The sequence below is a fragment of the Nicotiana attenuata genome, unplaced genomic scaffold, assembly GCF_001879085.1.
Source record: "Nicotiana attenuata strain UT unplaced genomic scaffold, NIATTr2, whole genome shotgun sequence".
Taxonomy (NCBI): domain Eukaryota; kingdom Viridiplantae; phylum Streptophyta; class Magnoliopsida; order Solanales; family Solanaceae; genus Nicotiana; species Nicotiana attenuata.
In genome coordinates, this window is record NW_017671616.1 from 128409 (window position 1) to 150673 (window position 22265).

The window sequence follows — 22265 nt, forward strand, 5'->3', positions numbered from 1 at the left end:
CGACTTCTACGCCGCATATGCGGTACCGCACCTGCGACTCCTTTTCAGGTGCGGAAATACCAGAAACAACACAGGTTCTGCAACATTACAAGACCAAAACTCCCTGTTAGCCACCCGAAACCACCTCGAGGCCCCCGGAACCTCAACCAAAAATACCAATGCATCCTACAACGTTATTCAAACTTGTTCCAATCATAAAAACACATCCAACAACACAAAAATCATCAATTCTCATCGAATTCAAGCCTAAGTTCTTCCAAAATTTCCGAAACACGCATTAGATCAAAAACCCAACCAAAACACCTCCAAATGACCTGAAATTTTGCACACACATCCCAAATCACCTAACAAAGCTACTGCAACTCTCGGAATTCCATTCCGACCCCCGGATCAAAATTTCACCTATCGACCGGAATTCGCCAAAATCCTAACTTTGCCAATTCAAGCCTAATTCTACTCCGGACCTCCAAAATCACTTTTGATCACACACCTAAGTCACAAATCATCCCCCGAAGCTAACCAAATCATCGGAATTCATATCCGAGTCCTCTAACACAAAAGTCAACGTTCGGTTGACTTTTCCAAAACAAACCTTCCTTAAAGAGACTAAGTGTCTCATTTCCTTCTAGAACCAATCTAAATCAACTCTAACACATCTAATACTGATACTAAAGAATAAAGAAATAGAAAATTGGGGAAAAGGGGCGGTAACACACGTGACGACGGGTTGGGTCGTCACACCCGAGCACACACTCGTCACCTCGCGTGCACAGACTACAATTAGCATGGAAGACTCAAGTCATAAGGGAAAGTTCCCCACACAAGGTTAGGCAAGATATTTACCTCAAAGTCAACAAACCAATGCTCAAAAATGCACTTCTCTAGTGAAAAGACCTCCGTACGGCTCAAATCTAACCAAATTAACTTCAAAGCACAAATAGAACACATAAGAAACTATTCCGGATCATAAAGTTTCAATCTTTAACAAAATCTAAAAATTGGTCCAAAAGTCGACCCCTGGGCCCGCACCTCGGAACCCGACAAATTTTACAAAATCCGAAACCCATTCCAATATGAGTTCAACCATACAAAAATTATCAAATTCCGATACCAATTCGTCCCTCAAATCATGAAATTTCGTTTTGAAAACATCCTTCAAAAACCAACATTTTCCCTAACAAAAAACACAATTTAGATGATAAAAATAAGGACTAATTCATGTAATATATTTAAGTCTCAGTGAAGAATACTTACCCAATCGATTTGTATGAAAACCCCTCAAAGAATCGCTCAAAACCGAGCTCCACAAGTCAAAATGTGAAAAAAATGGTGAAACCCTCGATTTGGAAAATGTATTATGTTCGCCCAGATTTTGTGCATCGCGAACGCGGAAGGAAAACTGCTTTCGCGAAGAAAAGAAATTGAAGCTGCCAAGAAAAGCCTACTTGAACGCGAGATATTGGACGCGAACGCGTAGAGTAAAGAGCAGAGGCTTACGAGAACGCGGAGGCTATGACGCGAACGCGAAGAAGAATTAGCCACCAGCCCGCAAGTTCCTAATTATGCTATGCGAACGCGAGGGAATGGATGCGAACGCGAAGAAGGAGAAAGGCAAACCTTCGCGAACGCGAGAGGTTACCCGCGAATGCGATGAACAATAAATTCCTCCTCCAAGATTACTCTCCGCGAACGCGGAGGAGCAGACGCGAATGCGAAGAAGGAAACCAGCTGACAGATATCAGCAGTTCAAAATAGAAGGAAAAAGACTCGTAGCCCATCCGGAACACACCCGAGGCCCTCGGGACCTCAATAAAATATGCCAACATATCCATAACATCATTCAAACTTGTTCCAATCTTAGGAATGCTCAAAACAACATCAAAACACCAATTTAACATCGGATTCAAGCCTAAGAACTCCAGAAACTCTCAGTTTACGCTTTCGATCGAAAGGTCTATCAAACCTCGTCCGAATGACCTAAAATTTTGCACGCACGTCACATTCAATACAACGTAGCTACTCCAACTTCCAGAATTCTATTCCGACCCTCCGATCAAAATCTCACTATTGAACCGGAAACTTCAAAAATTCAACTTTCTGCATTTCAAGCCTAAATTAGCTACGGACCTCCAAAACATAATCCGAACACGCGCCTAAGTCCAAATGACCATACGAAGCTGTTGGAATCATCAAAAATTCATTCCGGGGCTGTTTACTCAAAAGTCCAATTCCGGTCAAATGCTCACCGCTTAAACTCCCAAAACTAGATTCCTTCTTCCAATTTTACTCTGAATCATCCGTTTACTGAATTCAACCATGCACGCAAGTTGATACTCGTATTTTGAAGCTATTCCAGACCTTACGCCGCTGAATGGAGCTTAAATTCTCAAAATGACCGGCCAAGTCGTTACAGGCTATCCCTTCTTTCTTTTTGGCATGATCCGTACGATACAAACGAAACGAGCAAATGCACAACTTCCATAAATTACTCTATTCGTAGAAATGCTAGAGATGTGTATAATCTTATTCTCCCATGTGTCATACTATTTTATCATCTGTTCATGGGTCTCAAAAATACGTAAGTTGGTAAAGTTTATTTCATAATATAAATCAGAGGCATAATGGTCTTATGACGTACCGAGAGATTTTATGAACGTATTTCATATGCATTTCATGCATTCATACATGCACGTTGACTCATGACCAGATGGCATTATATACGCGTATATATATGTGTGTGTGTGTGTGTGTGTGTGTATATATATATATATATATATATATATATATATATATGGGATATGGGAAAGGATATGTTGATGATTTTGCCCACAGTGGCCGAGATGACATGATGGGATGCCCTCAGAGGCCTGATGATGTTATGAAACATGTACATATGCACGACATGACATTCATACGCATACGCATATGCATGATACTATAAGTATTTCATGGTTTACAGAGTTATCTAGACTTACAGGTTGAGTCATTTACCCTATATTTCTTCCATGTCTGTTATGTACTTATTTATGTGCCTTACACACTCGGTACATTTTTCGTACTGACTTTCCTTTTTCCTGGGGACGCTGCGTTTCATGCCCGCAGGTATAGATAATCAGTTTGACGATTCCTTATAGTAGACGAGATTGGCACTCAGCGAAGGATCGGTAAGACTCCACCTCATTCGGAGTGTTGTCGAGTCTACGAGTCATCGTGTCAGAGTTTTGCTACAGACTTATGGGTAGGCCGGTACCCTATACCATTTTATGTCAAATAATCTTAGAGGCTTTGTAGGCAGAGGTTCATTTTGTACAGTATGTCAGAGGCCTTGACGTCCCATATGTATTCATGTTTTAAGAAAAATGGTTCTATGATACAGTGTTTTCCCACATACAGTTGTACATTATCAGTTGTGACCATGTGGGCCCATGATAGTTATAAAAGGAATGAGTCTAGCTAACTCGACCTATGTATGTTCTAGTTTTGGTCGAACGATCACGAGTTACAGAGTGGTTCACTCGATCCAGCACGTCACCGGGTGCTAGCCACGCCTTCCCAAGTTTTGGACGTGACAAAGTGGTATCAGAGCATGTCGTGTCCTAGAGAGTCTACAAAGTCGTGCCTAGTAGAGTCTCACTTATGGGTGTGTTGCACGCATTTATAATTTAGAGGCTATAGGGCATTTAAGAAATGTTACCCTTCTTTTGTTTCCAGATCGTGCCGTAGAGCTGAGTCGTAAGAAGTCAGTATGAAGCTTTCGCCAGATTTTGTATGCACCAAAGATGCATGTATTACAATAGAGCTTTAAGGCCTAGGTGTAATTTCCACCTATGTAGAAGAGAGGTTATGAAAGTGGAAAAAGATACGATGCAAGATTGAAAGGTAAGTAAGGTAAAAGTAAATACTCAAGTACAAAAGGTTGTGAATATTCCAGAACTCCGATAGAGGTTGGGTTTTAGTTTATTATATAGAGGAGACCCTAGCGAAAGTTTTGAAAATCTCAAAGAGTTAACATTCGATGACGAATGTTTCTCAAGGGGGGAAGGATGTTACATCCCGTACTTTTCTACAGAGGATTTGTGACCATAAGACCCCGTAAGTTTAACAACCTTGATACCGTTAGATACATTTTGATATGGTATTTATTTTGAGTGGAACATCTTTGTAAAAAGTTTGAAAAATATGATTTTATATAGTTACTAATATTACTACTTAAATATATTTTAAATTATACACATAATATGAGGAAGTTTATAAGATTTTTATTATTGTAATGATAGAAATTATTTTCTCACAAGAAAAGAAGGTTATCTTTTTACCAATTTAAGAATTAAGTGTACGAAATTTTTTACTCTTTATATGAGATTAGGAAAATTAGAAGTTGAGAATATATATATATATATATATATATATTATTTTTACATGAATTTTTTAATGAAATAATAGTGTATGTATTTATTTTATATGGTACCACATGACTATGATAGCAACTTATATAAAGTGCGTTAAAAGTGAGTAGTATTTAAGTAATTTGAGACAATTCTTAATTATGCGGGTAATTGGTTAATTGCCGGGTAGCGGGATACCACCTAATTGATTATTGGATAAACTTTAAATTCTCCAACAACGGATTACGTGGCAGCACCATGAATCTTCATCAAAGCCAAAGTGTGACTCTTATTTCATGGAATGCACTAAACAGACAATATTCAATACTTCCATGTGAAGAGTAAGCTTTAGCACATTTGGGAATTGTAAAATCTAGGATAGTTTGCTTCAGGATTGTGATGTTAAGACCACAATAAAAGAACTGCCTCAAACACGTTTTCTATCGAAGCCTTCAAAATAAACAATAACATTCTTTGCATTCCAATTTTTCTATTTTTTTCATGGCTTACAAAAGATTATATTGAATAATTGCAAGATATTTAAATTGAACTTGCTAAGAGATCCTGTGACAGTTTTTCATTGGTAAAATGATCCTTTTTAGAGTCATCTGCCGACCAAATAAAGATACCATGAAGTTTTCCTTGACTCCTTAGTATGGTGCATGCATCAAAGAGTCCATGTTTAGGAGACAAGCCACCAATATTATTACTTTCAAAACTCACAAGAATCTTGCCTCCTTTTATAGTTACTGCTCTGGGTTTCAAAGTACTGCAGGAATTGAGGAATGGTTGTGCCCTTTTGCATAGGCATAAAATTGGAAGTTGATGTAGTCAATTAGATGGCCATACTTTCTCCAGAGAGCTAAATAGTGCTCTTGAACCGAATCATCTGCATATGGGGCTATTGATGTGTAAGAGACAATATTATTTTGTTTAAGATAGTACAACAGTCGCCCGATGCAATCAGAGAACGTATATGGATCTGCATTGAAGTGTTTATAATCTATATCTATTGCATTCAGGTATGTTAAGGCTATCCCTTTTTTTCTTTTTGGCATGATCTGTACGATACAAACGAAACGAGCAAATGCACAACTTCCATAAATTACTCTATTCGTAGAAATGCTAGAGATGTGTATAATCTTCTTCTCCCATGTGTCATACTATTTTATCATCTGTTCATAGGTCTCAAAAATATGTAAGTTCGTAAAATTTATTTCATGATATTAATCAGAAGCGTAATGGTCTTATGACGTACCAAGAGATTTTATTAACGTATTTCATATACATTTCATGCATTCATACATGCACATTGACCCATGACCAGATGGCGTTTTATATATATATGGGAAAGGTATAACGACCCGGCCGGTCGTTTTATGAATTTTAGCCCCCTTTTCCCTATTTCTGCTTCTTTATGTCTTGTTCAGCTGTATTATGTGGTATCGGGTTGGTTGGTTCGAGTTTGGAGTGGTTTTGTGGAGGAATGAGACACTTAGTCTCTTAAGTTGGCCATTTAGTTGGAAAAAGTCAACCGGAAGTTGACTTGTCAGTAAACGATCTCGGAATTTGGTTTTTATGATTTGGATAGCTTTATGAGGTGATTTGGGACTTATGAGCGTGTTCGGAATGTGATTTGGAGGTCCGTGGTAGATTTAGGCTTGAATTGGCGAAATTGGAATTTTGGCGCTTTCTTGTTGGTGGTGGAAATTTTGATATCGGGGTCGGAATGGAATTCCGGAAGTTGGAGTAGGTCCGTTGTGTCATTTGTGACATGTGTGCAAAATTTCAGGTCACTCGGACGAGATTTGGTAGACTTTTTGATCGAATTCGGAATTCAGAAGTTTTTGGACTTCTTAGGCTTGAATCCGAGGGTGATTTTATGCTTTGATGTTGTTTTGAGTGTACCGAAGGTTGGAACAAGTTTGAATGATGTTATGGGACATGTTGGCATGTTTGGTTGAGGTTCCGAGGGTCTCGGATGTGTTTCCGCTGCTCAACGGGTCATCCTTTGGACTTAAGGAGTTGCTGGTTTGCTGGTGTTCTGCAGCTGGTGTGTTCTTCATCGCGATCGCGGGAGGAGGTTTGCGATCGCATAAGGCAAATGGGAGGCCAGCTGGGTTAACACTTCGCGTTCGCATGAGGTCAATTGCGATCGCGTAGGTCAAGGGAACCACTGCATCGCGTTCGCGTGTGGAGTAACGCGGTTGCGTAGAGTTAAATGTGGAGGCAGCAAAATTTGTTCTCCGCGATCGCAAAGGTATTTCCACGATCGCGATTAAGGAAAATTACCCGGGCAGAATGTTTAAATAGCCATCTTCGCGAATTTTTGGTCATTCTTCACCATTTGTGGCCGGGATTTGAGCTTTGGGCAGTGATTTTCAAGAGGAACCAAGGATTTTCAATGGGGTAAGTTACTTGGGCCTTATTATTTGTGTTTATGATAATTTTTTCATTGTTTAATCATGAAATTAGTGGGATTTAAAGCCTAAAAAAGGAGGATTAGGGCTTGAGTTTTGGAGAGCTTTGAGTGGTGATTTGAGGGGCCATTTGAGGTCCGATTTTGATGTTCTTGGTATGTATAGACTCGTGGGAGGATAAGGATTTTAGTGATGTAATTTTTATCGGAATACGAGGCGTGGGCCTAGGGGTCGGGTTTGACCAATTTCGGGATTTGTGATGTAATATGATTATTTTCGCGTGGGCTTTGTTCCCTTAGCATATATTGATGTAATGGTTCTGATTTTGGTTAGATTCGGGGGCCTTTGGAGGCCGAATCGAGAGGCAAGGACGTCGCGGGCTAGAGTTGGCTTGGCTTGAGGTAAGTAACGCTTCCAAACTTGGTTCTGAGGGTTTGAAACCCCGAACTATGTGTTCTATGATAACTATTGAGGTGACGCAAATGCCAAGTGACGGGCTTGTGGGCGTGCACCGTAAGAATTGCGGCCTGGATCATTCCATGGCACTGCTTAGTGACTCTTTCTTGCTGACATCTGTTTTGTAATTATGTGGTTAAGTTAATGAGCTGCAAATCATGCTAATTATCATGTTAAGGCTTCACGCCAATACTGTTGAGACCCGAGAGGTCATTTCTTGCTGTCATATCATTTGCTTCATTGATATTCTGTGCTCAGTCTTGTTCATACATATTATATCTTGCCTAAGTCTCGATTATTGTTATTTGGCACATCATATCATTGTTCGGCTAGTATCATGACATTTTGAGCCTGTGTGTGTGAGACTGGAGAGTGATGACTGAGTGAGGCCGAGAGCCTGATATTGAGTGACAGTATGCGATGGGGCTGCACGCCACAGCGAGATATTGAACATGCCTTCGTTGGCTTTGTTATAGCACTTGGGCTAAAGAGTAGCCCCTCCGGAGTCTTTACACCCCCAATGAGCGCAGTTGATGATATTGAGGGATGGATATTCCCTGGACATGGATCTTGTCCGAAGTATTTATATTTGGAGATGGATCTTCTCCATAGGCTGGAATGGCCTTCCTCAGTACTGGATGACTGTTGTCAGTGATGTGCATATATTCCGGGATGGATCTTCCCTTAGCCTTGTGAGCCATATACAGTACCGAGTGGTTGTGAGTTTGTTATTGATATTATCTGGAGATGGATCTTCTCCGTAGGCTGGAATGACCTTCCTCGGTACTGAGTGATTGCTATCTGAGGTGTATATATTCCGGGATGGATCTTCCTTGGCCGTATGAGCCATATACAATACTGAGTGGACGAGCATTTGAGGTTGTGGGCACATGAGTCACTCAGTATGGTGCATTCCATACAGCATGTGCATTGACATGTAGATGTAGCAGAGTTACACTCCTTTACCTTGTTCAAACCTGCTCCGTTTTACTATTCGAGCTGTTTATTAACTGAAAGAATGCCTACATTTCTGTACATTATTTCTATTATCCTTGAGGAGGTTGAGTTCGTCACTACCTATCAGTCCAAAGGTTGGACTTGTTACTTACTGAGTTGGTGTACTCATGTTACCCCCTATACCTCGTGTGCAGATTCAAGCACTTTGGATCAAGTGGCGGATTTGATCGAGGCTTCTGACTTAGAAGATTATTGAGGTACCTGTACGGCGTTCGCAGGCCTTGGCTCTCTACCTTACTTTCCAGTTGTATTTCAACTTTTCCCTTAGACATTATATGAGACAATGATTTTTCCTTAGACACTCATGCACTCAGTGACACCCCGATTTTGTGCTGGATAGTATTTATTCTTGGAATTTCTTATGTTTCAAATAGTTCTTTAACTGTTCAAAAGCTTCCGTAAATGTTTTCAAACGTATTATTATCGTGTTGATTGTGGAGTTGAGGCTGGCCTAGTTTCATGATAGGCGCCATCACGACGGGTCGGATTTTTGGGTTGTGACAAAAGGTTATGGCGTTATATATGTACCACCACCTGATCAGCTGGAATACGTTGCTGATTTTGCCCACAGTGGCTGAGATGATATGATGGGATGCACTCAGAGGCTTGATGATGTTATGAAACATGTACCTATGCACGACATGACATTCACACGCATATGCATGACACTATAAGTATTTCATGGTTTACAGAGATATCCAGACTTGCAGGTTGAGTCATTTACTCTATATTTCTTTCATGTCTGTTATGTACTTATTTATGTGCCTTACATACTCAGTACATTATTCGTACTAATGTCCCTTTTGCCTGGGGATGCTTCGTTTCATGCCCGTAGGTATAGATAATCAGTTTGACGATCCCTTATAGTAGATGAGATTGGCACTCACTGAAGGATCGGTAAGACTCCACCTCATCCGGAGTGCAGCCGAGTCTATGAGTCATCGTGTCAGAGTTTTGCTACAGACTTATGGGTAAGCCGGTACCCTATACCATTTGATGTCGAATAATCTTAGAGGCTTTGTAGAAAGAGGTTCATTTTGTACAGTATGTCAGAGGCCTTGACGGCCCATATATATTCATGTTTTAAGAAAAATGGTTCAATGATATAGTGTTTTCCCACTTACAGTTGTACATTATGAGTTATGACCGTGTGGGCCCATGATAGTTACAAAAGGAATGAGTCCAGCTAACTTGACCTATGTATGTTCTAGTGTTGGTCGAACGATCACGAGTTACAAAGTGGTTTGCTCGGTCCAGCACAACACCGGGTGCCAGCCACGCCTTCCCAGGTTTGGGGCGTGACACCTGACCACGTCACTACTCGACCAAGGTTAGGCTTGGCACTTATTGGGTGCCGTTGTGGTGTACTCACGCCTCTCCTGCACATGTTTATCATGCGCAGATCCAAGTACCTCCTACCAGCCTCGAGTTTAGTTGCACGGTCGCTACTTTCAAGAGACTCCAAGGTACATCTGCCCGCGTCCGTAGACCTCGGAGTCCCCTTCTATCCCCTTATATTAATTCTTCCCTTATTTCTATTGTCACTGATGTATAGAACAGTTAGAAATTCATAGAAGCTTGTGACTTACGGTGTTCCGGGTCTTGGGAGTGTTATGTATATTTTGAGAGTTGATTATTGTATATGTTGAGCGGCATCTCTTTTGCTTATTTAAAAATACCTGCTAATGTTAGTTGTTGATTTTCATGTTCTTCATTTCATTTCCGCAAAGTGTTAGGCTTACCTAGTCATAGAGACTACGTGCGGTCACGACAATTCTCGGAGTGAGAATTTGGATCGTGACAACTATTTTCGAAAAACTATGAAAAGGCTGAACATTTTATCTCTGAGTTACTTCTTTATTTAATTGCTTTACGTTGTTATGAACTGTTGCTGGCTATTGGTGTTGGACCCGACCTATGTTCCAGCTCGTCATTACTTTCAACCTAAGATTAAGTTTGTTACTTATTGAATACATGGGGTCGGTTGTACTCATACAACACTTCTGCATCTTGCGTGCATATGTTGGCTGTTGTTGTTGCTGTGTTCGATGGGAGCTGGATTGGAAGATGTACCTACGTTCCTATTGTAGCTTCCTCTTGTTCATGGTAGCCTTAGATTTATAAAACTCAGTTTATATACTTTTCAAACAGAAGATTTGTAAACTCTATTATTAGGAGCTCATGATTTGTACTACAAGTCCATGGAGAATGTATAAGATTCAGATAATTTCTTTTATTTATTTCTTTTATTAAATTCATTGGAATTGGATAGTTGTTAATTGGCTTACCTAGCAGGTTGGGTTAGGTGTCATCACGACTAGTTGGATTTTTGATCATGACAAATAGAATATAGAAAACGCAGTGTTATGTTTTTCCGATCAAACATTTGATGACTCACACTAGATCTATTTTATTTTTGAATTTTTTACCTAATTTAATTGGCATTTCTAGACTACATTTTATTATCCATAAGCAGTCCTTCGCCATAAAAGTGAAAATCAACTTCTGAACTAAAACTTATGCGTTCTTTCAGTAAACGTATTAGATTATAATCATTTATTTAAATTTTAAAAATCAAACATGTTTTAATATGTTTGAAGATATTAAAAATAGGGATAGCTCGAATATGTTTTTTTAGAATAGAACGAACCATGATGCGTTATAAAATGCCTTATATGTTATAAATGAAAAGTGCAAAGTAAATAAACCAAAGACAAGTATATAGAGAGATTGAAATATTATTCAACTTCAAACTGATGTACATAATGAACTGAAAACTCCTCTATTTATAGAAGAAAGGAAGCACCTGTGAAGCCTTTCCAGGAAGAAGCTGCAAGGCTTTTCTTAAGCTGCTCGTAAGCTGCCTTCATGAGCTGCTTGCAACCTGCCTGTTGTAAAAACCTAACCGGTAGTTTTGAGAAATCAAGCTCTGTTCGGCGGCGTAAGATCTGGAACAGCTTCATCATATGAGTATCGACTTGTGTGCATGGTTGAATTCAGTTAACGGATGATTCAGAGTCGAATTGGGGGAAGGAATCTAGTTTTGGAAGCTTAAGCGGTGAGAATTTGACCGGAATTGGACTTTGGAGCAAATGGCTCCGAAATGGGTTTTGGATGATCTTAACAACTTCGTAGGGTGATTTTGGACTTAGGCGCACGTCTGGATTAGGATTTGGAGGTCCGTAAAGTAATTTGAGGCAAATTGGCGAAAGTTGGAAAAGTTGAAGCTTGGAAAACGAAAAAGTTTGACCCATAGTTGACTTTTGCGATATCGGGGTCGGAATGCAATTCCGAGAGTTGAAACAGCTCCATCTTGTCATTTGGGACTTGTCTTCAAAATTTGGCGTCATTCCGGGTTGACTTGATAGGTTTCGGCGCGAGTTTTGGAAGTTGGAAGATTTGGAAGTTCCTAAGTTTGATTTATGGTGTGATTCGCCATTTCGGTGTTGTTTGATGTGATTTGAGACCTCGAGCGAGTCCGTGTTAGGTTATATGACTTGTTTGTGTGTTTAGACAGGGTCTCGGGGGCCTCGGGTGTGTTCCGTGTAGGCTATGGGTCATTTTTCCCTATTTTTGGACTGCTGATTTCCGTCAGCTGGTTTTCTCCTTCGCGTTCGCGCTTGCTCCTCCGCGTTCACGAAGATTAATCTTGGAGGAGGAATTTATTGTTCTTCGTGTTTGCGTTTAACCTCTCGTGTTCGCGAAAGGTTGCCTTTATCCTTCTTCGCGTTTGCAGCCACTTCATCGCGTTTGCGTAGCAGAATTAAGAGCTGGGGGCTGGGGGCTATCTATTCTTCGCGTTCGCATCACTCTCCCCACGTTCGCGAAAGCTTCTGTACCTTACTCTCCACGTTAGCGTCCCTTAGCTCGCGTTCGCGATGGGCTTTTCTTGGCAGCCACATTTTTCTTCTTCGCAAACCGATTATCCTTCCGCGTTTGCGATGCACAAATGCCCGGGTAGACAGAATATATTCCAAAATCGAGGGTTAGACCATTTTATTCATATCTTGACTTGTGTAGCTTGGTTTTGAACGATTCTTTGAGGGGTTTTCCCACAAATCGATTGGGTAAGTGTTCTTCACCTAGAATCTAACATTTTCCATGATTTTATCTCTGTTTTTATCATTTAAATTGTGTTTTGGGTTGAGAAAAATTTGAGTTTCTGAAGAAAATTTAAAAAATAAAAAAATCGTGATTTGAGGGGCCAAATGGTATCGGAATTTGATAATTTTGTATGGTTGAACTCATATTGGAATGGGTATTTGGATTTTGTAAAATTTATCGGGTTCCGAGGTGCGAGCCCAGGGGTCGAATTTCGGACCAATTTTCGAACTTTGTTAAAGATTGAGACTTTAGGATCCGGAATAGTGTCTTATGTGTTTTATTTGTGCGTTGAAGCTATTTTAGTTGGATTTGAACCATCCGGAGGTCTTTTCATCCGAGAAGTGTTTTTTAGAGTATCGGTCTGTCGTCAAGTATCTTGCCTAACCTTGTGGGGGGGACTTCCCCTTAGGATTTGAGTCTTCTATGTTGATTGTAGTTCGTGTACGCGAGGTGACGAGTGCGTACTCGGACTTATTTGTGGAAAATTGGCCTTTTAGGGTTCTTAGGTTCTTACACTCACTATGAATGACGTTGTTCTTGATATGACTGAGTTCCTGCTTATTAGTTTCGCCTCTACATGCTTGATTGGAATCAATTGCTTCATGATTTACTCTTATTGCCTAATTGTCATCCTATTTGAAGAATTTTGCCTCTCCTATTGGCATGCCATCTTTTCGCAACTGATTGTGTTATTTGATATTTATTATCATCCTTCATATAATTGTCTAGTCTTAAGTGAAGCTAAGATCACCTTTACTTAAATTGAATTGTCGAATATCCTCGTAACTTTCCAACCTTAAAAGGGGTTTAGATAACCTATATCCTTGTTGACTTGCCTTTATGTGGGACTACTGGGCTCGTGTTGATTTCCTTGTTATTGACTTGTATATTATGGGATCGTTACCACATGTTAGTTTTCCCTTTGTTGAATTGTTCCCTTTTTGCCTTTCATTCCTTATTGTGGTTATTCTTTGTGAATCGGTTCTACCATTTCCTTGTGATTTAAAGTTCTAGAGTGGATTCACTCATTGTACTTTGTACTACTATCATTGTTGTTGTTGTACTGGTTTGTTGGTGCACGAGGTTTCTGTTGTACGGTTGTTCTTTTGGGGTTGCACGAGGTTTCTGTCGTGCTATTGTTACTATTGATATATTGCACATGCGGAGTGATAAGGCAACATATATATACGTTTATATATGGGTTGCGCATGTGGCGAGGCAAGGTGGGAACATTATGATGCTTGTACGGGCACTTATTATATTATTATTGCGCACGTGGCGAGACAAGGTGGGCTATGTCAGGGATTGACTGTGATGCTTTGTGATGGCCTGGGGGCATTCTTGTTGTTGACATTGTGCTATGGTACGTTTATCTGTATGAACTTTATCTCGTGAAAGTTGTGAGAAAATGACTTACGTGTTGTCCGTTCTTTTCCTTATGTTTTTAGCTGGTATGATCTATGTTAGAACACTTGCACAAGTATTCACGTAGCCAAATACTCCTATTGGTTAAGAAGTTTTCCCCTGGTATTGTTAAGTATAGATGTACACCCTTGGTTTGCTTGTCATATATGTGAGAGTGGATCTAGTTAGTCAGTGAGTTTCCAGCATGATCATGTGGTGGGATGAGGGCACAGGATGACAAGTGTTAGGGTTCAGGTATTGAGACCAATGAGCTGTAATTTCGTTCGAGGTTCGGTACTTCGAGGAGCTGTTGGCTAAGACCTGATATGAAAAACTGACGTAGTATTCTGAGTTATTACTTGCCTTACTGTGTTATGATTAGGAATTTGGGTTTGTGTTTCCGCTCGCTCTTTTATGTCATTATTACGGCGTTTTCTATTGTCACTTGCTATTTTCTTCCATATTGTGATTGTTGTATTGTTAGCCATATCGTGTAGTCTTTATATATACACCATGTTCTGTTGTTCCTATGCTTATAATTGTACAGTTTATTGGACTAGTAGGTGTCTTGACTGTTCCTCGTCACTACTCTATCGAGGTTAGTCTTGATACTTACTGGGCACCGCTGTGGTGTGCTCATGCTACTCTTCTGCAAAAATTTTTGTGCAGATCCAGGTACTAATCATTAGTAGCTGTGAGGATTGTTGCTGAGGAGACTCAAGGTAAACCTGTTGCTGCGTTCGCAGGCTTTGGAGTCACCTTCTTTACTTGTATTCAAATGTTCTTACTCATTTCCAAACAGTTGTATTTAGAAGTGGTAGCTAACTCTGTAGAGCTTATGACTTGTACTACCGGGTTTTGGGGACATGTTTATTGTATAAAGATTTCATTTCAGAAGAATGTTAGACGTTAATTATTATTATTTGTTTTTCCGTAAATATTAGGCTTACCTAGTCCTTAAGATTACGTGCCATCACGAAACCCAACGGATGGGAAATTGGGTCGTGACAAGTTGGTATCAGAGCTCTAGGTTCATAGGTGCTATGAGTCATAAGCGAGTTTAGTAGAGTCATGCGGATCGGTACGTAGGCGTATGTACTTATCTTTGAGAGGCTACAGAACTAATAGGACAATCTCACTTCTTTCATTCCTATCATGTGAGTTTATTGATCTCAGTGCCTGAACCTTTATCATCCCATTCTCTCACAGATAGTGAGGACACGTACTGCAGTTACGGACGACGCTTCTCCCGAAGCGGGTGCCACTGGATGTAGAGGCAGAGGCCGACGAGGAGTACGTGCCACAGCTAGAGCCCCCACCAGAGCACCTGTTGAGGAGCCGCCAGTAGCTCCAATTGGGGGGCAGGTACCGGAGGCGCCTGCTGTTACCCTCAGACTTTAGGAGACCTTAGCACAGTTCTTGAGCATGTTTGGTACATTGGCTAAGGCGGGGTTGATTCCGATTGCCCCAGCTACTTCACATACTAGGGGAGGGACTCAGACTCCTGCCGCCCACACCCTAGAGCAGCGAGTTCATGTTGGTTAGGTTCCAGGCGTCATGGCGTCAGAGCCTGTAGTTCCAGTTCAGCCCGTAGTTAGGGCAGTAGCATCTGAAGAAGAGCAGCTTAGACTTGCAAGGTTCAAGAAATACAACCCTCCTACATACAGTGGTTTGGCTTCAGAGAGTGCAAAGGGTTTCTGGAGGAGTGCCATCGCATTTTCTGCACTACGGGTATAGTTGAGTTGAGTGGGGTTGCTTTTACTACGTTCCAGCTTAGGGGAGCGGCTTACCAGTGGTGGCGGGCATATGAGTTGGGTAGCCCAGCCGAGTCAGTTTCACTTACATGGGTTCAGTTTTCAAAGATGTACCTGAGAGAGTTCGTACCTCAATCCCTTCGGGATGCATGGCGCGCAGAGTTTGAGCTGCTGTCCCAGGGCACTATGTCAGTGATCACGCCTAACTCTAGTCCTAAAAAGGATAAGCGGTCGCTGCAAATATAATCCAGTCTAAAAGTTCGGAGTCGAATCCCAAAGAGAACTAAGGCTTAGCTATACCTGTTTAATATCACTAAGAAGACAAGTTTGAACAATTTTCTAGATAATAAAGATTGAGATTTATATTTCTAACTAATTAACTAGCAAATACTACAAAGCGATAAAATTATCAACTAACGAGACAAAGGGTTGGAGACTAAATTAAGGAGGTCTAGAGTTATGATTTCCCCAATTGTCGAAATCCTTCTAGCTATGTTCCCTACAATTTTGCCAATGTATTCTCTACCGATTGTGAGTACTTTGATTGTCGTAATTCTCTCTCGAGCAACTACCACAATTTACTAGATGTATTCTCTCGAACTACACTAGCTGACATTAATTCACTGCTCACTACAATCGCATCAAGGTTTCGTTATCTCTAATCCCGCCTTTAAACCCTCTGTCTTGATCTCTCATACGTTAGGAGTGATGTTGTTCAACAACTACCTAAATATGTATTCTTTCTCAAGCAACACATAATAAAAAGGCACAGTCAATCAATGGTCATTCAATCAACAACAATAAATACGTAGTTGAACAAGTAAAAAATCCAACGGCTCAATTATATAAAAACATAACAAGAATTTATCCTACAAAAGGTTCCATCAAAACCCTAGATAACAAATTAGCTATTCATAATAGTATGTAAAACTACAATACTAAAAATCATAACCAACAATGAAAAATAGGAAGAGGAAGGAAAAACTCGTTGAAGAATTCTCCACCTTGCTCCCAGTGTGTTTTTGACTCCTTAGGTCGAATCCCCGGTCTCCTTAGCCTCCTTAGGTCTAAATTATGTCAAAAATTGGTCTCCTCCCCTCAAAATACCATTTTTCCATGTATATATACTAAGTAGGGTCAGGCCCAAACAATTATACCTTATCCTACGCAAAAAAAGACAAGTTTCTAGGCCTGGACGTCCACGGCCGCGGTCCGGGCACGGTACGGGCGCGGTACTTTCCTAGTATACTGCCTCAGTCCGCGTCAGGTCCGCGGTCACGGTTTCGACTGTGTTTTTCACCCTTTTCTGTTTGGAATTTTGGAAACCATAAAACAAGAAAGTTGTATCCCTTTGAGTTAGCTTTCCAACCATATATTGTGGAGCCTAAATGGAGTTATGAGCGAAAAGTTATGTGCTTTTTACTAGACAGTGCATAATATGCCTACTCGATTCTTCGTTTTGTTGCTCTATCATCCGTTGATCCCCGAATACGATCCCGGCTTAATTCCTTGGGCTTTTACTCAGACTTCAGATCTCTAAATCACTTGAATTCATTCTATAATATTTATATAGCTCAGAATCACTCCTACAAGGCATAAAACACACAATTAGTGCAGAACACTAGCGAGTAAAGCTCAAACTCAATTAAACGACTAAAATACGTAATTATAGCCTATCATCAGCACCCCACACTTAAACCATTGCTCGTCCTCGAGCAATCAAACTACAGTTTATATATATACGACCTTTTTAAACAATTCTCCTAACTCATCACACCAAGAATATTTAAAATAGACTAAGCACAAAAGCGTAACATCTTCACCTCAAGATTTGACTCACAAGTACCACGCATTATTCATAACTCACCCACTTACTCTAACATAGAGGTCACTGATATTTCCTTTCCTTCATGAATCAAGTGCCCTCACAAAACAAAAGAGAGTAGTTCCACATCATAAAATTTAAGAACACTTAGGAACTCAAGATAGAAAGAATTCACTCACTCTCAGAAATAACATTCATATGCCACAAAAGATGCACCATAGGCTTGCCCGTAGTGTACTACTCTACTAATCGAGCTCATTCAGTCTAGGATCAAGTAGGACTTTATTTGGTTGTAATGTAGGCTGCGGGACGGGTATGATACATTTAGATATAAGAGTGACTACACCTCCCTAAGCACTTTAATACATATACTTCATTCAAACCACATGCTTATGTCAAACCAACTCCACCTTCACCTCAATGTATATTACCCATTCTTTTTTAAGCACACTTACATCAAGAGCCACCACTTATCAAGGAATATTTTTCACAACAATCCAACTATATATTTGTTTTCTTTATTTTTTTCTTTTCAAATCAAGTGGCTCTTACTTTTTCAAAACAGTGCACATTTCTCCTTATTTCATTAGTTCCACTCAAAAGCCAAACCAACCACCCCACACTTTAACTTTTACAAAGTTCATGACTATTTAAGTGCTCATGAGAGGTTAAAAGGTTCAAATAGATGGTTAATTCAAACAAATGGGTAAGGCTTGTAATGTGGTTGCCAAAGAAATAGGATTATAGGCTCAAAGGGGTTAACTACGTTACATAACAATTAGGCGGGTAAAATATATATATGGCTCAACAAAGAAACGTCTATATCACTTTCAAGACTGAACAAAACTACTATTTCGCTTTGCAAACACACGGGGCAAGTTCTAGACATCCAATGCAATGCATAGAATAACACAAAACCTTACACACACATGGCATATAACTCGCTCAGGATCGGACTCATCAAGACACTCTAGTCAAAGCAGTTAAGCAAAGTTAAAATCATACAATTTAAGGTACTTATACAAGAGTCAAAAACTGAGCCTAAGCGTCACAGCCAAAGTACTCACTATTCTCAAGGCATAACCAAGTCAAGAGATATTTCTTCAATTCAAAACGCAACACAATGGCTCCTACTCCCAAAAAAACTAACTACACCTCGTTCAAATAAAATCCTTGGAAAAGAACCGTGGCACAAAGAAAAACCAAGGGGGGATTAATACACTACCTACGAAGAAAATCTTTTTTTTCTTTAGATTTAAATCCCTCAAGAAAATGGTCTAGGATATCCATCATCGGGAAAAGTCCAATCTTTTTCTTTCGTTTTTCTAAAAAATAAAAAAAAATATTCAATTAAACTAACACAACTAAAATAGTATAGAAAGTCACCCAGACAATCTCCTCACCCCACACTTAAAATTGTGTATTGTCCCCAATGCACTCCATACTAATAAGAGGGTAAAAGAAACTCCCTGGTAGGCTAAAGGCCAAAGCACTAGCAGCTCATGGGATACTCAGACTTCTCCCGGGCTTGGTCCTTCGTGCGGGTACCTCACACTTAGTTCTAACCATCTGGTTTGCTGTTGCATCCTTCCAATATCATTGCTTTCCATGCTCCTAGAAAATAAAAAATCAACACGACAAACATAATACAATTAGAGAAATAAAAAAATAAAATAAAAGAAAGCAATAAAGTTGGGTTGCCTCCCAACAAGCGCTTGATTTAACGTCGCGGCACGACGTGAATCACTTTCTGCCTCCACCTTGAGCTTATGAATTGAACCCCAAGTTTTGCTTCAAGCTTATGATTATGCTCTTGGGGTGGTACAAATTCTTGCGAGCCAAAAATTAGATAAAATCTTATGCACTTTTTGGCTCTCGACCGAGGAGTGTCACCTTGCCTAGGCGGCCTTGAGAAATCCAAAATATAAGGCTCATCTACCTCTTCCTTGGACTTCTTTTTATGCTCATAAGGGTGAATTTCCATTTCACCGTCTGAACATAATGTAGAGAAGTGTTTGGAATGAGGTCCAACGCGCTCAAATACATGAACTTCATGATTTTTAACCTCCTTAACACCAATCACACTAGAGTCAACTAAATTTGTATCTTCAACGTCCTTGGTTGACTCTAGTATTACTTCTTCAACATCGAAATTCTCAAATTCTAGTTGGTTAGATTGTTGGATTTCTACTCTGACCTCCTCCATTTGCACCTCAATTTCAACATATAATTCATGCTCTTCTTGGCTACTATCCACAATATTGGCTTGTTGAGCATTAAATACCTCAACTAGTTGACTCACTTGTGCCTCCACGTTCCGAATAGCAGCATCTTGCCTTTGTATGTGCAGTTGTTTCTCATCATTTTGTTCCACAAGGCACCTTAGCATATCCTTGATCTCTTTCATGTCATCATCCCTGGGTTCTTTGTTCCTATTAACTTCACAAGAAAAAGAAGAACCATCAAAGTAAGGGGCTGAGGAAAGATAAGAAATATAAGCACAACCATGAAAGTGACCATCTTGTCTACCGCACATATCACATACATTCCACACATAAGATTGAGTTGGTGCACATTCGGGAATATTTTGATAATTTTGCCATGGGTGGTTTTCTTCACAATATGCATAAGGAGGATTAAAAGTAGAATTACCAACATCAAAATTTCCATAATTCCAGGATGCCGTGTTTCTCAATTAACAAGTAAAAAAATAAAAAAATCAAATACAACAAAACAAAAATAAAAGTTCAAACTTGTAACCTAGCAATATATACACCTACAGCTACACCGTTAGTTCCCCAGCAATGGCGCCAAAATTTGATTACGCCCAACTCTAGTCCTAAAATGGATAAGCGGTCGCTGCAAATATAATCCGGTCTAAAAGTCCGGAGTCGAATCCCACAGAGAACTAAGTCTTAGCTATACCTGTTTAATATCACTAAGAAGACAAGTTTGAATAATTTTCTAAATTGTAAAGATTGAGATTTATATTTCTAACTAATTAACTAGCAAATACTACAAAGCGATAAAATTATCAACTAACGAGACAAAGGGTTGGAGACTAAATTAAGGAGGCCTAGAGTTATGATTTCCCCAATTGTCGGAATCCTTCTAGCTATGTTCCCTACAATTTCGCTAATGTATTCTCAACCGATTGTGAGTACTTTGGTTATCGTAATACTCTCTCGAGAAACTACCACAATATACTAGATGTATTCTCTCGAACTGCACTAGCTGACATTAATTCACTGCTCACTACGATCGCATCAAGGTTTCGTTATCTCTATTCCCGCCTTTAAACCCTCCGTATTGATCTCTCACATACGTTAGGAGTGATATTATTCAACAACTACCTAAATATGTATCATTTCTCAAGCAACACATAATAAATAGGCACAGTCAATCGATGACCATTCAATCAACAATAATAAACACGTAGTTGAACAAGTAGAGAAATTCAACGGCTCAATTATATAAAAACATAACAAGAATTTATCCTACAAAAGGTTCCATCAAAACCCTAGATAACAAATTAGCTATTCATAATAGTATGTAAAACTACAACACTAAATATCATAACCAACAATGAAAAATAGGAAGAGGAAGGAAAAACTCGTTAAAAAATTCTCCGCCTTGCTCCCAGTGTGTTCTTGACTCGTTAGGTCGAATCCCCGGTCTCCTTAGCCTCCTTAGGTCTAAATTATGTTAAAAGTATGTCAAAAATTGGTCTCCTCCCCTCAAAATATCGTTTTTCCATGTATATATACCAAGTAGGGTCGGGACCGAATAATTATACCTTCCCCTACACAAAAAAGGACAAGTTTCTTTGCCTGGACGTCCACGATCGCGGTCCGGGCGCGGTACTTTCCTAGTATACTGCCTCAGTCCGCGTCAGGTCCGCAGTCGCAGTTTCGACCGCGTTTTTCAGACTTCAAAGCTCTAAATCAATATGCCTACTCGATTCTTCGTTTTGTTGCTCTATCATCCGTTGATCCCCGAATACGATCCCGGCTTAATTCCTTGGGCTTTTACTCAGACTTCAAAGCTCTAAATCACTTGAACTCATTCCATAACATCTATATAGCTCGAAATCACTCCTACAAGGCATAAAACACACAATTAGTGCAAAATACTAGCGAGTAAAGCTCAAACTTAATTAAAGTGCAGTAAATTTAAGTGTAATAAGCGACTAAAATACGTAATCATAGCCTATCATCAGTCAGTATCAGAGTACGCCATCAAATTTTGTTATTTGGCCAGACATGCATCGACCTTGGTTTCCACTATTTGGGAGAGATCCACCGGTTTATTGAGGGACTCCCTCCCAGGACTAGCATGGCCCGGGGGTTGGAGATAGATATTTCGTATCAGTAGACCGTGAGTATTGCTAGGAGGGTGGAGGGCATGCTGGCTCGAGAGTGAGAGGAGAGAGAGGTCAGGCGGGCCCATGAGAGAGAGGGCAGGCGAGCTCAGGAGAGGGAGTACAGGGAGGCGAGGGAGCCTCGTAGACCGGGGAGAACTGCTGGTCCTTATTATGGAGGCAGGGTATGGCATGGTAGAGCTTTTGTGGGTCAGCCAGTTCAGTTTGTGCTTCAGGCTTCGCACGGTGATTCGGAGGTTCATGGGCCTCGGAGTACCCGTACCGCACAGTTCCCACAACCTCGTCAGCAGAGAGGTTGCTTTGAGTGTGGAGATACTAGCCATATGGTGAGAGATTGTCCCAGACATCAGGCAGATGTGCCACAGCGAGGTGTTCAGGGTAGTAGATGGCGCCTAAGACGGGAGGCCCGGCCCATTGATGTGTTTCATATAGTAGGCTTTAGGTTGTTGCACCAGATGATGTCATTCGGGTATGATTTTGATTGGTTATAGAGGAGTACCATCCGTAGTCATTACAGTT